The following is a 14,682-nucleotide window of genomic DNA, read 5'->3' as shown; positions in this document are numbered from 1 at the left end:
AGCTTCACAGAATGAATACATAACAATGTAAGACATCTCTTGTGAGCAAGCAAGTCCCTCTCTTTCCCTCATCGTAAAAATAAGGGGAGGTTGCTAGGAAAATACCACAACTGTCTCCTCTCTTTTCTCTTGCCAGTGGATCATATTTTTCCTCAAATCCTATCTCCCAATACCACCACACTAAAACATTGCACATATTCTAAACAAATGTGGCCTTCTAAAAAAAAAAAAGTTTGAAAATATGAAGTGGAAAACTCCATTTCATTCTGCTGTCCTTTAAAATGGTTATTGTGGATGACAGAAATAACTGTCAACTGAAAAAAAAATTATGGGGCAAAATGTTTCAGCCTATATTATTCAGCTAATGGTTATTACCTCTGCAAAATGGAATAAAGAGCCATGCAATGCTTCTATGGCTGAAGCAATTTTGCTGCGGTACCATTTCACGGTGTGAAATTTCTCCCTCAAGATACCACTCAGAATTTCAGCTTTCTTGGAGAAAGAGCCACTGCAGAGGCACTTGCACAGTAGATTTGAAGAGCTCGATTACACTCTTGTGTACACTGCTTTTTCATTTTTGGCAGGAAGTTAAGAGCTGTCTACAGGAGCTCAGAATTTTATTTGCAAGGTTGTTCTTCTGTTGGTGGTTTTAAACACTGGTTCATGCAATGCTAGTTCTTCCTGCTGCCGTTTGGAGGTGTTTTCTGCTTTGATGGACAAGATGCTGGGTATGTTCTTCCTTCTAACAGCATAATTCACAGATTCCACAGCCTTCTTGGCATATCGAGCGGGAAATGGCTTATTGTGCACTCCGTGTACATGCGCTAATTTTGGCAAACTTCACACTCAGCATAAGGAATGTAGGATGCCTTTGGCTATATGCCCTCCTCAACCCCTAAAAAAGACACCTTGTCAGTGGTTAGCAGTGCTGTCAGAATAGGAAGCTTGCCTCTCAGTTTCTGTTGAAATGACTACAGCTGGAGTGGGCATGGACTAGGTTACGGTTAGGATCTCCACCTGAATCACAGAATCATAGAATATCCCGAGTTGGAAGGGACTGATAAGGATCATCAAGTCCAACTCCTGGCACCGCACAGGTCTGTCCAAAAGTTTAGACCATGTGACTAAGTGCACAGTCCAATTGCAAATTCAGACAGGCTTGGTGCAGTGACTACATCCCTGGGGATCCTGTTCCAGTGTACAACCACCCTCTCAGTGAAGAACCTCTTCCTGATGTCCAGATGTCCTCTGGCATGAGCTGGTGCAGCTCCAATAAGGTCAGGGAAAGCCTGTTGCACAACCTGGGATACATCTAGAAGGCTCTTGGCATTTCTTCCCTTCCATCGCACTTTCTACTGTTTCCTTCCTGAGCAAAGCTCTGTTGTATGATACACAGATGTGCCACCCATGTTGTCAAATGAGCTTTTCCCAGCCAGCTCAGGACAACAACATCTCCTAGGTATATAACTTCCTTTCCCACCTCTGCTAATACTTTCTCCTTAAACAGCAGATGGAATGGTACATTGTGGGTGAGGAGGGCTTAGACACAGCTTTAAATCCCACACAGAGAGTACTGTTTTCTCTTCAGGCTGCTCACTGACAGGAGATGCCTGGTGCTGCCTCTGTGCTAGCTCAGGCATCCTCCTCCTTTTGTCCTCATTAAGAGCATGTGGACGTTGCTTTCCACCAAGCCTCTATGTGTCCATTCTGGCAGTTCTGCATAATTAGCAAAGCCAACAGGTTTCACAGTACCCTGCTGGCTGTCCCTCCACCACCACACACAGCTGAACACAGGAAGAGAACAGAAAGATACTGATTGCAATGCATGGACATTGTCTCGAAAGCTCAGGTAACCCTGAAGCTCAAATAACTACTCCTCTGAAGTGCTCTCTCACAGATTTATATGTACATCTATGTATACTGGCTTAGTTCTTGGATAGAACAGTCATCTACAATGATAACATGTATTTGACTACCTGATAAAGATTAGTATGTAACCAGCCCAAATGTGTGCTAGAGTAAGAAATCCATGGGGCAGGACTTGTCTAGAAAATCTTTATCTAAACTGATCTAAACTCAGAAGTGGCAAATTTGCTGCTGGCACACCTCATTTTCTGAGAGTGCGAATTGTCTGTTATCCCTCCATATTTCTTAGTCACTAGGCATTCCTAAAAGCTTTAAGTCCAAATATAATTATGTATCTATAGATCAGTCTTGGACCATTTACCGTAATTTCATAACACAGCAGTGAGCTATAGATCACACTTTCAGAGCCATTAGAAGAGATTTAGCTGTTCAGTAGTTATGAACTTTGAAGGATACAGGTATGGTCACATACAAACTGCTCTTTCAAACACCCCTGCACAACATTACTAAGCAATGTGTTTATAATCAGGAAATGTTAACACTAGGAACATATATGTCACTATAGAACCTCTTTCTTTAGTGACTGATCACATATTGTGATACTGTCACAACCTATTTCAAAGGTTTTTATCCATAACAGAGATCAGATGTAAGAAAAATAGTAACACTAGTGATGCAGTTGCTGAAAGCACAAGTTAATACTACTGTAAGGACCACATAGCACACACTTTTCTTGGTAAAGCTATGCTGAAAACTGAGCCTTCAGTATCTGAGGGAAAAGGATGCTTCCAGAGCAGTGCGAACAACTAACAGTGTATTTTCATAACGAACACATCAGCAGCAGCACTGCCAGCTGTCACCATTACCTCTTCCTTCTGTTCACCCTTTCCTACCACCAGCACCCTGATCTGGACCAATTTTCAGCTTGATCAGCTTCTGACTTCAATGCACATGGATGCGTAAATAGCCATGTCAGAAGGATGGCTTGAGGCTCACAGCAAGCAGCTAGTGCTACTAAAGTATGATCCACCTTCACATGAGTCAAATTTAACCATTTAGTATCAGAACAGAATTAACTTTTTGGGGAAAAAAAAAAGAAAAGCATAACTACACATTTAATAAAGCTCTGACAATTCATTTTGTAGACCAAGAAGAGTCAGTGTGACCTAAATGGCTCACAAGCTGAAGGTTAAAATTACAACTTCTAATATATTCACTAAATCTGAAGATATTCCACCTCCTCTGGGAAAAAAATAAATAAATAATTAAATGCTCTTGAAAATGCTGCCTTTTGACTTCTAAGCCACTCAAGACTTACAGCAACATACAGCTACTGTGTAAAATCTTGACAGAACTTGGAACATTAAAAAATTAGCTGAGATAAGGCATTATAATACGTATTTTAAGAGTCAGTTAAAAAGTTGAAGAAGAATGAACTGGGTTGTACGCCCTTTTTCATCAACACTTGCATAATTCCACTATTCAAATGAACATCAAACTCAGAAAAAAATTATGAATCATATTTACACAGTAATTTCTAAATACCCTATGGGGTTTAATTAATTGATGAATATTTCTATAACACATCATGTTATGTTTACAGTTCTTGATATACACATTTCCACATTCAGGATGAACCCTTTTTACACATGCAGAGTGGAAAACAGAGGCTGGTCCCTTTTCCACAGTAAAAGGTCAGACATTTTAGAGGGTTGAAAGCAGAATATGAACCAAGAGCTTGATAAAACATACAGGAAACACAAACAATAGTTTAGCTGCGAGCCATGTGACACAACATGTCATTTCCCACTTGCCTATAACTATACTGAGTTTTGGAAACTACACTTCAGGAAAGAAGTTGACTAATTCCGCCAGTGGGAAAGATCAAAGCTGTAGACATACATGTATAACTATGAGATAAGGTTGAAAGATTTGGGGCTGTGCAGTCTGGAGAAGAAAAGGCTAAAAGAAGGGATAACAGTCTTCAAAGTACATAAAAGGTTGCTGTAAAGGAGAAAAGGAACAAGCAGTTTTTGCATGCTTATTTTAAGGAATAAAAGAAGTAATAGCAATTGGCTGAATCTGCAAAAGGGGTGAATTAGGTTAGACAGTGCAAACTTTCTTGAACACTAAGGATAGCTAAGCCTGGAAATGGATTGTGTGGGATGATGGGAAATATCTGTCTCTGGAAATTTTAAAGCCTGTGTTAGGCAAACACCTGACACAAGTGATATAGGTATAATTTACCATGGCAGGAAGATGAACTACAGGAGCCTGTGGATTATACATGCCACAGACATTAGCTCAGAGTGAAGCTGGGAAGCAAGAGAACACCACACAGACACACCCAGACCACCCCAGGGTCCTGCCGGGCTTGGGAGATCACCTCACTATGCCCATGGCCTGGCCAACAGCTGCAGCAATCCCTGGGTTGGGTAAGGGTGAGGTGGCGATGCTCATAGTCTTTGCCATTGGGTTTACCATTATTGGTGCAGAAGAGTGCAATGCCCAGAGCCTGCTCCATCCATAAAGAAGTCCTCCTAAGAGCAAAATAGGTGATGATAATATCTCAAACACTGTTTATTTCTATGGTGTTGCTTCCTCCCATGCCCTGGCTATGACTTTGAATAAATTGTGCAAGACAGCATGACAAGGGAGCATTAATGGGCCATTTACCACCTGAGAAGTGCATTAATGGGTCATTAATGTGTACCCTGCAGTGTTCTGCTTTAGGACTTGCTTGATATTTTGTATTTTAAAAAATATCATTTTTTTTTTTAAGTAAACAAAATTATGACTTCCACTTTTCTCTCTTCTTCTGAATACATTTTTAGATTCTGGGGAAATAATAATTCACAAAAAGAGAATGAAAAGGCAGACTAAAATTAGAACAGTAAATTTCTATTGTTCCATGAAGGTAACTCTCCCAGCTGATGTACATACATGCCAGTTCTGTAATCACATCTCACTGGAATATGACATGGTTTCACAGGAACTTCAGATGAGATACTAATGGTATTAATTAAGGAGACTGACCTGAAAAAAGGTTAAAACCAGTCAAGTAAATGGTTCTTTCAACTACCAGGTATTACACTGAAAAATTGAAGATGTCTAGCATTTCATATGTGTTGTCCTTAAAAGAAAAAAAAAAAAAAAGAAAAAAGAAAAAAAAGTTTTTGTATGGAGGAGAAAATGGTTGGAAGGGTGTTTACAGTCCTGCTCTCAGTGCATATACTGCTTTTTGAATATATGAGCCATTGGTGGGATGTTCAAAGTTGTTCTGAACAAGAAAAATCAAGAGTTGAAAAAAAGTTGTTATTGCAATATCAAAGATGACAACTTTTCTCTTGTGCACCATGTATTGCTCTTGTCTATACAAGTTTGAGGATGAAAAAAAAAAAAAAAGAATACCATCGGAAAATGTATTGCGCTATCAGAAATGTATCTTTTGCCAAACAAATGCACATGTTCATGCCAGGACAGGAGTACTTTGTAATTGGAAAACAGCTCAAGACAGAAAAAAGGAATGCATTCCTTCCATGCCTTAAATTGCTTGTAATCCTTGAAACACAATCAGTTGTAGTCAGCTACAGTTAAATACTTTGCTTGATTACTTCCCAGCCTGGCAACATAACTTGGGATTTCTACAAGGGAAGTAAGTGCTTTTGTAAAGATAGTCAGTCCACTTTAGAGTGCACTGAGATTTTTGGAAGTGGACAGTACCTGTCTAGTTCTCATGCATACACCAACAGCAAAGTGGAAAACCTAGGAGGCAAAGAAACAAAAAAACAGGCAGAAAAAGGCTAGCTTCCCCAGCCTTACTCCAATTAGAAAATTAACAAGTAAGACAACTTCAGTGTTCTTCCTTCATGTACTTTCTCTGGTGCCTGTTTGAGAGGGCTGACCTGTATTTACGAATGATCTTTATCTCCTGTTTTTCTCCAAAGAACAAGTAAATGCAAAAGAGGTTATTAGACAGAAGACAACATTTTTTCTACATAGCTTGAGTCCTGTTGCATATAAAACTCAAAGAAGGTTAATATGAAAAAGTAGTTTTTCATAGCAGTTTGAGTCCTACAAAACAACTCATCAATATTGGCACTAAAGATCTGAGCACTGTAGGTAATGCAAGGTCAAAGACCAGGTTAAATACTTTAGATATTTTCACACACTACCAGAGTCTCTGAAAAATAGGTCAGTGGCTTACTTTCTTTTTCTGGCTCTATGTCCAGGTACTTGCATTTGATAGAAGGAGCCAGACTATGATATAAATTGAACTAAGGTCTTATTAAGGTCTTATTTAATCACCATTAAATTCAGTAGCCCAAATGAAACATGTTACTTCATCCCACTCCATATGTAAAGCATTATTATTGAGTTCCTAGTGAATAGATGTTTAATATTTTGTTATTTTTCAGACACAGCACAGTATATTTCAACATAGCAATCTTCCAGTGAGTTGGATTTCAGGATATACAACTGTATTTTAAAACAAAAAGCAGCGGTAATACAGTGAGAGCGGAAAGCCAGTTTGTAGACTATAGATATTCAAGAGGAAATGATGATTGAAGTGACCATGCTACGGATGGCTTTTATTTTGAGATGAAGGAATGGATGTGGGAATAATTCCATGTTACCTATTGAACGTTAATTTAAGAGATATTCTTTGCTGAGTGTTTGAAATGACAAAATTTGAATTCTAATTTCCAGAGAAAGCAAAGGCATTTATAGCAATTGCCTTTGTGTAATTGCAAGAGTACAGACTGTATGCAGGGGCATAGGACAATGCATTTCATAAGTAGTCAAAGATAAATGACATAATCTGAGATTTAGTGAGATCTACTAACTCTAATTTTATGCATCTCTCTGTCCTAAAGGGTTTCATTTTACTATAGTTGCTTTTAGAGCCATTAACAAAATGTTGCATTATATCTCTGTTAGTCTGGGGGCATATGCAAAGACTGCATATATGCCTGAGGCCTAATTTTATTTTGAATGAGTCATAAAATGGAATTCAGATCCAGGTTTTTTCTGTGACAATGCTGTGATCATTAAAAATTATTATTAAAAAAAAAATTGATAATCACATTTACACATTGTAAGGGTGTGTAAGAAAGGAATAGAGTTCATATAAAAAAGGGAATTAGGAAATATTTACAAAGGAGCAAGCAAATAATGCATCTGGCTACAAATATGTTATTTGCCTAGCAACAGAAATCTCAGCCTCAGCTTTCTCTTAAGTTTGTTGGCTACAAAAGCAAGATCTCCTCTGCTTCCACATTAAAATTAGTACTCCAGCTTCTCCATCCTGGTGGAAGCTTGCAAAGTTTGCCTGCCTGCAAGGATGGGAAAAACAATCCAGCTGAGAGATGCAGACCATCATTATCATCATCACCATCATCATCATTCCAGGAGGATCCACATCATCTAACAGTCTGTTGAGCTATGGGATGTAATGAATTATGGGAAAATATTACTGCTACTCTGAAATTTGAGCAGCCAAGGATGGCTCAGAAGCATTCAGAGAAGCACCAAGCTACTGTAGAATATCTTCTACTGGTGTTATTTCCTACTCATTCAGTAGAGATACTTCCTATGGAGGAAAAGAGCTGTGCATCTCTGTAATAAAAACTGGGAGAATGTTTACATCTTTTCTAAATCTGTTTTCTTTTACATCTTTTCTAAACCAATACCTTGACTCAGGATTCTTACGTTTTCCAGGAGAATAGAGTACCATCTGCATTGCTCATTTTAACCATGAAACAGTCCTTCAGTATACACTTACAGGAATTGTGGAGATGCTTGTGCAAAATGAATGGATCATGAGCAGATACTGGTTTCTAGGCATTGCAACCAAGTTTCAACTGCATAGTTTTCAAAAGACAAAGTCAATAGATGCAAGTGCTTCTCTATATTAAATGAATATAGAATACTCACACCTCATTTTTATAAATCACTTATACAAGTAGAATATGCTGTGTGAAAAGGAGAAGGGGTGTTCATGAATTAGTTGCTATCCTTCAGTTAAACATTAAGTCTGTCATCCAGCACAGTGGGTGTATTCATACTAAGATGTTAAAGAACATCAAAACGAAATCTCCAAATAAGTCTTTGACTGTCTGAGAATTCACCTCAAAGTCTCATTGAACATTCAGAACAGGTCTGTAATGTGAAAAGATGATAAACAATTCTTGGATGCCCAAATAATAGGCCAAGGAGATTACCTGTCTGAAATCAGAGCTAATGTGACATCTCACATGTCCACATAAGGCTGTTTGAAGATGAGCTTCAGTCAAGAATGTCATGTTTTCTCTAGAGGCTTCAGCAGAAAGAACATGAGAGTGCCCAGGCAGCATCACAAAATTAACTGGAGATTGATGCACCTCTGATTTTTACAATTGGCCAAATTAGATAGTTAATTTTAAGGCAGCATATAAGAAGTAGTCCCTGCTCACATCTCCATAATTTTCTAAGCTTTAAAAGCAGCAGTTTACATTGAAGATTATAAATGAAACTGGCTGATTTGTGTATCGTTTTGGAGATGCCTAGATTATAGCAATTCAAAGATCAAAACAATTTTGGAAGGCAGACAAAATGAGGAGCAAAAGCTTAGGAACCTACCCTTTTCTTTTCTTTTCTTTTCTTTTCTTTTCTTTTCTTTTCTTTTCTCCTTTTCTCTTCTTCATAGGCTACTGGAGTCTCTCAAGACCACCACTGAGCCATGGACTCAAGGCTGAGTAATTTAGAGTAAACTCTTTCAACAGCAAGAAAGTCACCCATCTTCCTGGTAGCAACGGAGAAAAAACAACAATCCCACTTTGCAATTTCATGTGCTGCTGGAACTGCATGGCTGTGCTCTGTTCACTTCAAAGGACATATTCTAAAGGTTACAGTCTTGCTCTAGAAGGCAAACTTTTGTTTCAAGCTGGTTGATTAGTTAACAGGATTATCCAAATTTTAGATACCCATGCAGGTTTCATTCACAGTAAGATGTCTCTCTTGTTTTCTTTAGAAAAATGAATTCAGCTTAAAAAAAAATGGATCTATGCTTGTTACATATAGCAGCTGTTCAAAGAGCAGCAAAAGTGAAAAAAATGTGCTTTCATTGAAATGGAAATATGGTATAATTTTTGTGTGTGACTGTTTTTGTTCTAGTCAATCAGCTTTTGTACCTACATACACCCTTCATAGTCCCATATCCATAAGCAGGAACACATGAAGAAAAAACATATGCATATAAACAAATCACTGGGACAGACTTTCTTCAGATTTGAAACTAGATATGATGCATGATGGTGAACATCACTAAGTTTTTATGGTAATAAACACAATTTATTTTAGAAAAAGAATACTCCCACCCCAAACCTCCTGTATAAACAAACTCTGCAAACTTAACTACACACAAATCCTAGTCTTATTAGCATAAAGGATGCACTCAGCCCTCTTCAAAACATTCTTGAGATACTTAAAATGAGCATATTTTAGTTTGAATAAAAAGTCATAGAAAAATTATAATAAAATCATCTGTGTTATAAACTGCTATTGTAAGGGATTCCTGCTGACCAAGAGGCTTGAGTGTTTTTCTTGTTGTCACCAACCACTATAAAAAGCCACAGTGATGAAGTTTCGAGCACTCATTTCTTTTACCCATTTTATTGTAATTGTGGTGCTATTTGGGTCCACACCATCTGGCTTTGTGCTTACCCCAGAATTTCACATCAGATTTTAATGACAAGGTGCATACTGTAACAAAAGAAGGAAAAGCCTTTTAACATAGACAAATAGAAAATCAGGCTAAAAAAAAAAATTAAAAAAAAAATCAAATTAAATCTGAAGAGGTTTACTCAATAAATTTTCACTTTAAATCTTAGATTCAAGTCAGGTTGTAAACAAGGCTAATCCTACCAAAGAAGCACTGGGTACTGCAGAGATCAACTGTCAATACTGTGTCATTGACTAAGAAATCCAGAACGGACTAACTGCACAATCAAGGCAAAAACATTTACCATACACAACCTAATTATTCCCAGAATAGGTTAAAAACATCAAGCCAGAAGAAAACTGAGAATAACAACCAGCATAGATTCCTTGTTCTCTTAATCTTTACAGTCTAACTTTGTGTTCTCCAAGCCACTTGGCCCTTCAATGCAGAAGAGGTAATTGAATTTCAATCATATCATGGTCAGATTCAAAATAACCCATAACGACATTCATTTCAATATTGCACAGTGCTTATATTTATTCTGGGTGTAGTGTCTGTTCCTTGCTGTAGGAATTTCCATATGCTCCTTGCCCTGAATTTCAAAGAATAACTTTATCTAATGGAGCTGAATATTGAAAATTTTTCCCCCATGACTTATGGGTGCAATTAGAAAGGGTGGAATAAAAATAGCATGTAAATGAAAATCATGCACAACACTGTGTCTTGACAAACAACCCTTGCAATTTGGTTAGCTATAGCTTGTTCTTCATTCCCAGAGGCCCTAGTCACTTTTGTTATGAGATGACAGCTGACTTTTATTCTCAAGATCGTGCAGATTTCTCACCTGACTAACTCATGCCTTTATCATATTTCAGGTCAGAAAGCAACACAATCTAGGGTCGATTTTTCTTCTCATGGCTGTTCTCCCTTGTCTTTCTTTATGTTAAATTTAACTTCTTGGCCCCAACAACAATTTCAGTTTCATCAGTTTATTTTATTTATTTATTTTATTTAAAATCAGTTTTCAGAACAATTCTCATGCCTTCTTTTACAGGGCATCCTGTGCATCGTCCAGTTTTCATACTCTAAACCTAGACCAGCTATGCTGTATCCAGAAATTGAGCTGACAGGTATGTGGATTAACAGATTTCTGCTTCCATGTTCCTTCAACATACCATGTCCACCTTCCCAATGTGAGCATCCGGAAATCACATTTTCCATGGTATTGCATACAGACAATTTGCTGTAGTGGAGAATTTTAGGACATAGGAGAGTATTAATGACATTTATCATAATTAATGTAACTTACAGTGTAAAGCACTGAGTGCAGTTCACAAGTTCGATTATCATCTCTGCTGCTGCAGGATTACTCTGGGCTAGTTTCTGCCTTCTGGTGTTTTGGTTTCCCATGTAAAAAATTGGAAAATTATGCTAGTCTGTTTTGTGAAATACTTGGAAATCACATATGTCTTGTATATGAAACACAAAGTGCCTAAATAATAGTTTCTACTATTTTAAACATGCTTATATTCATTTGTAAGGGAGATATTTGCTCTCTCAGTTCAATACAATGGCTCCCATTTCTGAGTCCGTGGCTTTGAACCAGAACAGCAGCACTACCTTTACAACTCTGTTGGGCCATTGGTTGTTGGGCCAGCTCTTTCAAGACTAGAATGATAGTGAGAATAGAATTGCAATTTGTTTTAACAGTTCTTAAAACACTGGCCTCCTTTTTTTCTGTCAAACCAGCATTGTTGACCTTCACTGCTTTTGCTTAATAAAATAAAGAGGAATTAAATACACAGTCCACATCTGCACACACAGGTCACAAAATCAGAAAACTTGGATAAATACCAGCCAAACCAGATGGAACATAGAGTTAGCAAGCAGACTGCATTAACAAACAGTATTAAAAGCTAAATCACAAAGGTTATTTTCTCAGGGTCTGTAAGATCATCCTTAAATACTGCTGCTGCATTTGGCTTTGTCAATTACTACTAAGATAGACTTTGGAAACTTCAAGGTCCCAAAAGTGAAGAGTAGATTGAATCTTCTCCAGAAATTTTGCTTCACTGACTAAAATCTCTGCAAGCTTCCCACACAGCTCATGCTCTGTTCATCAGCTCACAATATGGAGACTATCTTTGGCTTTGAAATCATCTCTATCTAGTAATGCACACATCTCAACAGTAAAATTTAAACTCTAAGTTGCTCTTACATAACAACTCAGAAGACTTACAACCTCTCTAGGTTACAGGTTCAGGATCTAATTTAAGAATAAAACCTCCCAAATCTGAATATTTTCAAGTAGATTTTATAATTGCCATGTAAGAATAAACAACGTTTTCACATTACACAAGGCAGTTGGATTTATTTATGTTTTCTTAAAAATCTTTGAAAACCTTACCACGTGCAAATTTTGTTGTTTTCTCTTTCTGGTTTTATCTTCAGGGAAAAAAATAGAAACAACTTTAAAAAATAATGGAACAATTTGCAATTTTCCCTCCAACTGGATGGGAATTTGAGGTCAAGCCCTTGAGGGGCAGCCCATGGTTTCCACCATTAAAGGGATGAAAGACGAGTTAAAGTGTTCTGAAGCAGTAGGTCTTGGGTATAAAGATACTATAAGCAATCTACTGCAAACAGAGCAAATTTGCTCATAGAATCTTGTTTTCATGTGATATATTCATAGATACCCAATGATTTTAATGGAATATCTTAAACTTTCCATAATTTCTCCATTTTCCCTTTCAAAGCAAAAAGACTTGAGCAAGAACAGCTTTGGCAGAAAATTCCCTGCCAATTTTATATCAAATACAGGTGTTCTTCATGGTAAGAAAAGCAAAACACAGCTTGAAATTTAAAAGACAGCTCACTCCCAATGGGTAACAAAGCTGAGTTTTCACAGAGTTTTTTAAATTTTTACAAACTCGCATGTACAGCTAAACACACGTTAAAACTGGACATTTTTCCTCTGAAAAAATAAAAAATTATGTCAGCAGTGGGATGGTTGTGATTAGGTTGTTAATTTTCCTCTCCCATCCTCCCCCTTTTTGTATTTTTCCATGAAGAAAAGATATACACCCCAAGGAGCTATGTTACACTCATCTGTGAAGGCATCTGCTTGCCCACTGTTCTTTCTGGAGAAGAGATAAATACAGAGGCTCAACAGAATCTTTCGTCTTTCCAAAATGCATGCCTACTTGATCAAAATCCACCACTGCTGCCAATTGACAACAGACTTACGGTTTGTAAAGGTTACAGTTCAACAGGCATTAATACTGCATGTTATCTTATAATAACAAGTTTCATCTTGAGCAAAATTGAGATTTTTATTTTATTTATTTTTTTTTAATTTTCTGTGGGTAGGAGCACACTTGGTAATGCACAACTTTATTTTAGTTTTCTGAACAGTCTGGCAGTGTTTAGATGGGGGTTTAGATGAGCATTTATGTTCTGCGAGAAGGTGCCTAAGCTAAAGCTACTGAATTTTCCCTGGTGCTACCCTGATTCACAAAGCTTGAGCAGGAAAGAGAAGATGTTCATATTGTTTAACAGGATGAACACTCTTTAGGTCTGCTCTCAGCTCTGCCACTGGCCTGTGTAAGACCCAGCACAACTCATTTTCCCTCTATGCATCTGCTTCCCTTCCATCATATATTCATGTATCCAGCTTTGAGTTGATTTTTTTAATGTTTATATTTTTCTTTTGTTATATTCCTTCCACTGGTGATTAACTAACCCCATAGTGTCACACCTCTTAACTACTGTAAATTATGGCATTTGGCCTACAGCTGTAAGAGTCACTCAGTTTTGCAGAGTAACATACAGAAATGTTTGACCCTCACATGGCTTTGCCCATGCCTACATGGACATCCAGCAAACAGAAATAGATGAACTACCTTTAACGCACAAAATGAAGCGATACTGGACAAAAGTTTTCAAGCAAGTACCTTCTGTATGAGTCAACATAAACAAAGCTAAGGAAAAAGAAGGGATACTGAAAGCAGAATTCATAGTCCTGCTTTTCTGAATCTTGCGTCTGCTTTACCAAGTTAGCACTAGGAGATGAGCACAGACTTGACTGTAACTTTGATGGAATGTTGTTTTATAAGCATCTCAGAAAACAACATCTGGCTGCATAATTGTCTGAGGGCTTCCTCTTCTTATGGGACTGCAGCGATTTGGATGAGAAGGAATGGAGAAAGAGTCAGTATCAGTTTTGTTCAGGAAAACAGAAATTGATGCCTTCCAAATAAAGCTTGCTTAAGGGGAAAGACCTCACCACAAGGTTAAAACATCAAAGTTAAGAAAGAAATCAGTTTGGGATTGGAGGTTTAAGTAATACCACACTGAGACTATAAGTACTTCATTGTGAGCATGGGAGAAGAGGCGTGATCTCAAAGGAACAGTCAGAGCCACAAAGGTCAGGTGAAAAGAGAGACAAATCCCGATGGCAACAAGCTTAGAGATCTTAGCCAAATAGTTCAGGTCTGTAGGCATGCTCCTAAGAGGCTAAGAAGGACAGGCCCCTATTGACGGTGCAATGTAGTGTCTTGGATTTAATAAGACACTTTCAGCCGTACTAAGTCTAGCTAAAAGCAATAGAAAAATACAGTGGGGTAAAAGGAAACCATTGCCATGGTAACAGAAGCTACAGGCAAATAGCAAAGAGGCACATCTTAAGTAAGAAAATGGATTACTGAAGGTATTTATTTGATGGAGAGCAAGCCATGAGCACGATTCCTGCTGAAGGAAATGTGCTTTCATCTGTTAGGCCTAATCCTTGAAAAAATGTCTCAGCCACTTCCCAGAGAACAAGGTGAAGAGGAAGAGGAAAAAGAAAAAACAACCAAGGGAGTTCAGCAGCAAAGCTGGTACTCAGATTTTGGAGATGGAGGATCAAAAGTGTTTGTACATACAAGTGGAAACAGTTCTGTTGTGAAGGAGAAAGGCCAGAATCAACCACCAAGGAAAAACCTTTGGAACTGGCAAAATTATAACTCGTGCTTCTTGCAATTACCAGCACAGAATATCAAAATGGGACTACGTCAGAAGATCACTTGCATCCTGGAAAACTGGCTGGCTCCTGCAGCCCTTTCATCTGGTTTTCA

Source organism: Aythya marila (genome assembly GCF_965140915.1).
Source record: "Aythya marila genome assembly, chromosome: 17".
Lineage (NCBI taxonomy): Eukaryota > Metazoa > Chordata > Aves > Anseriformes > Anatidae > Aythya > Aythya marila.
This window is presented reverse-complemented; position numbering follows the sequence as displayed.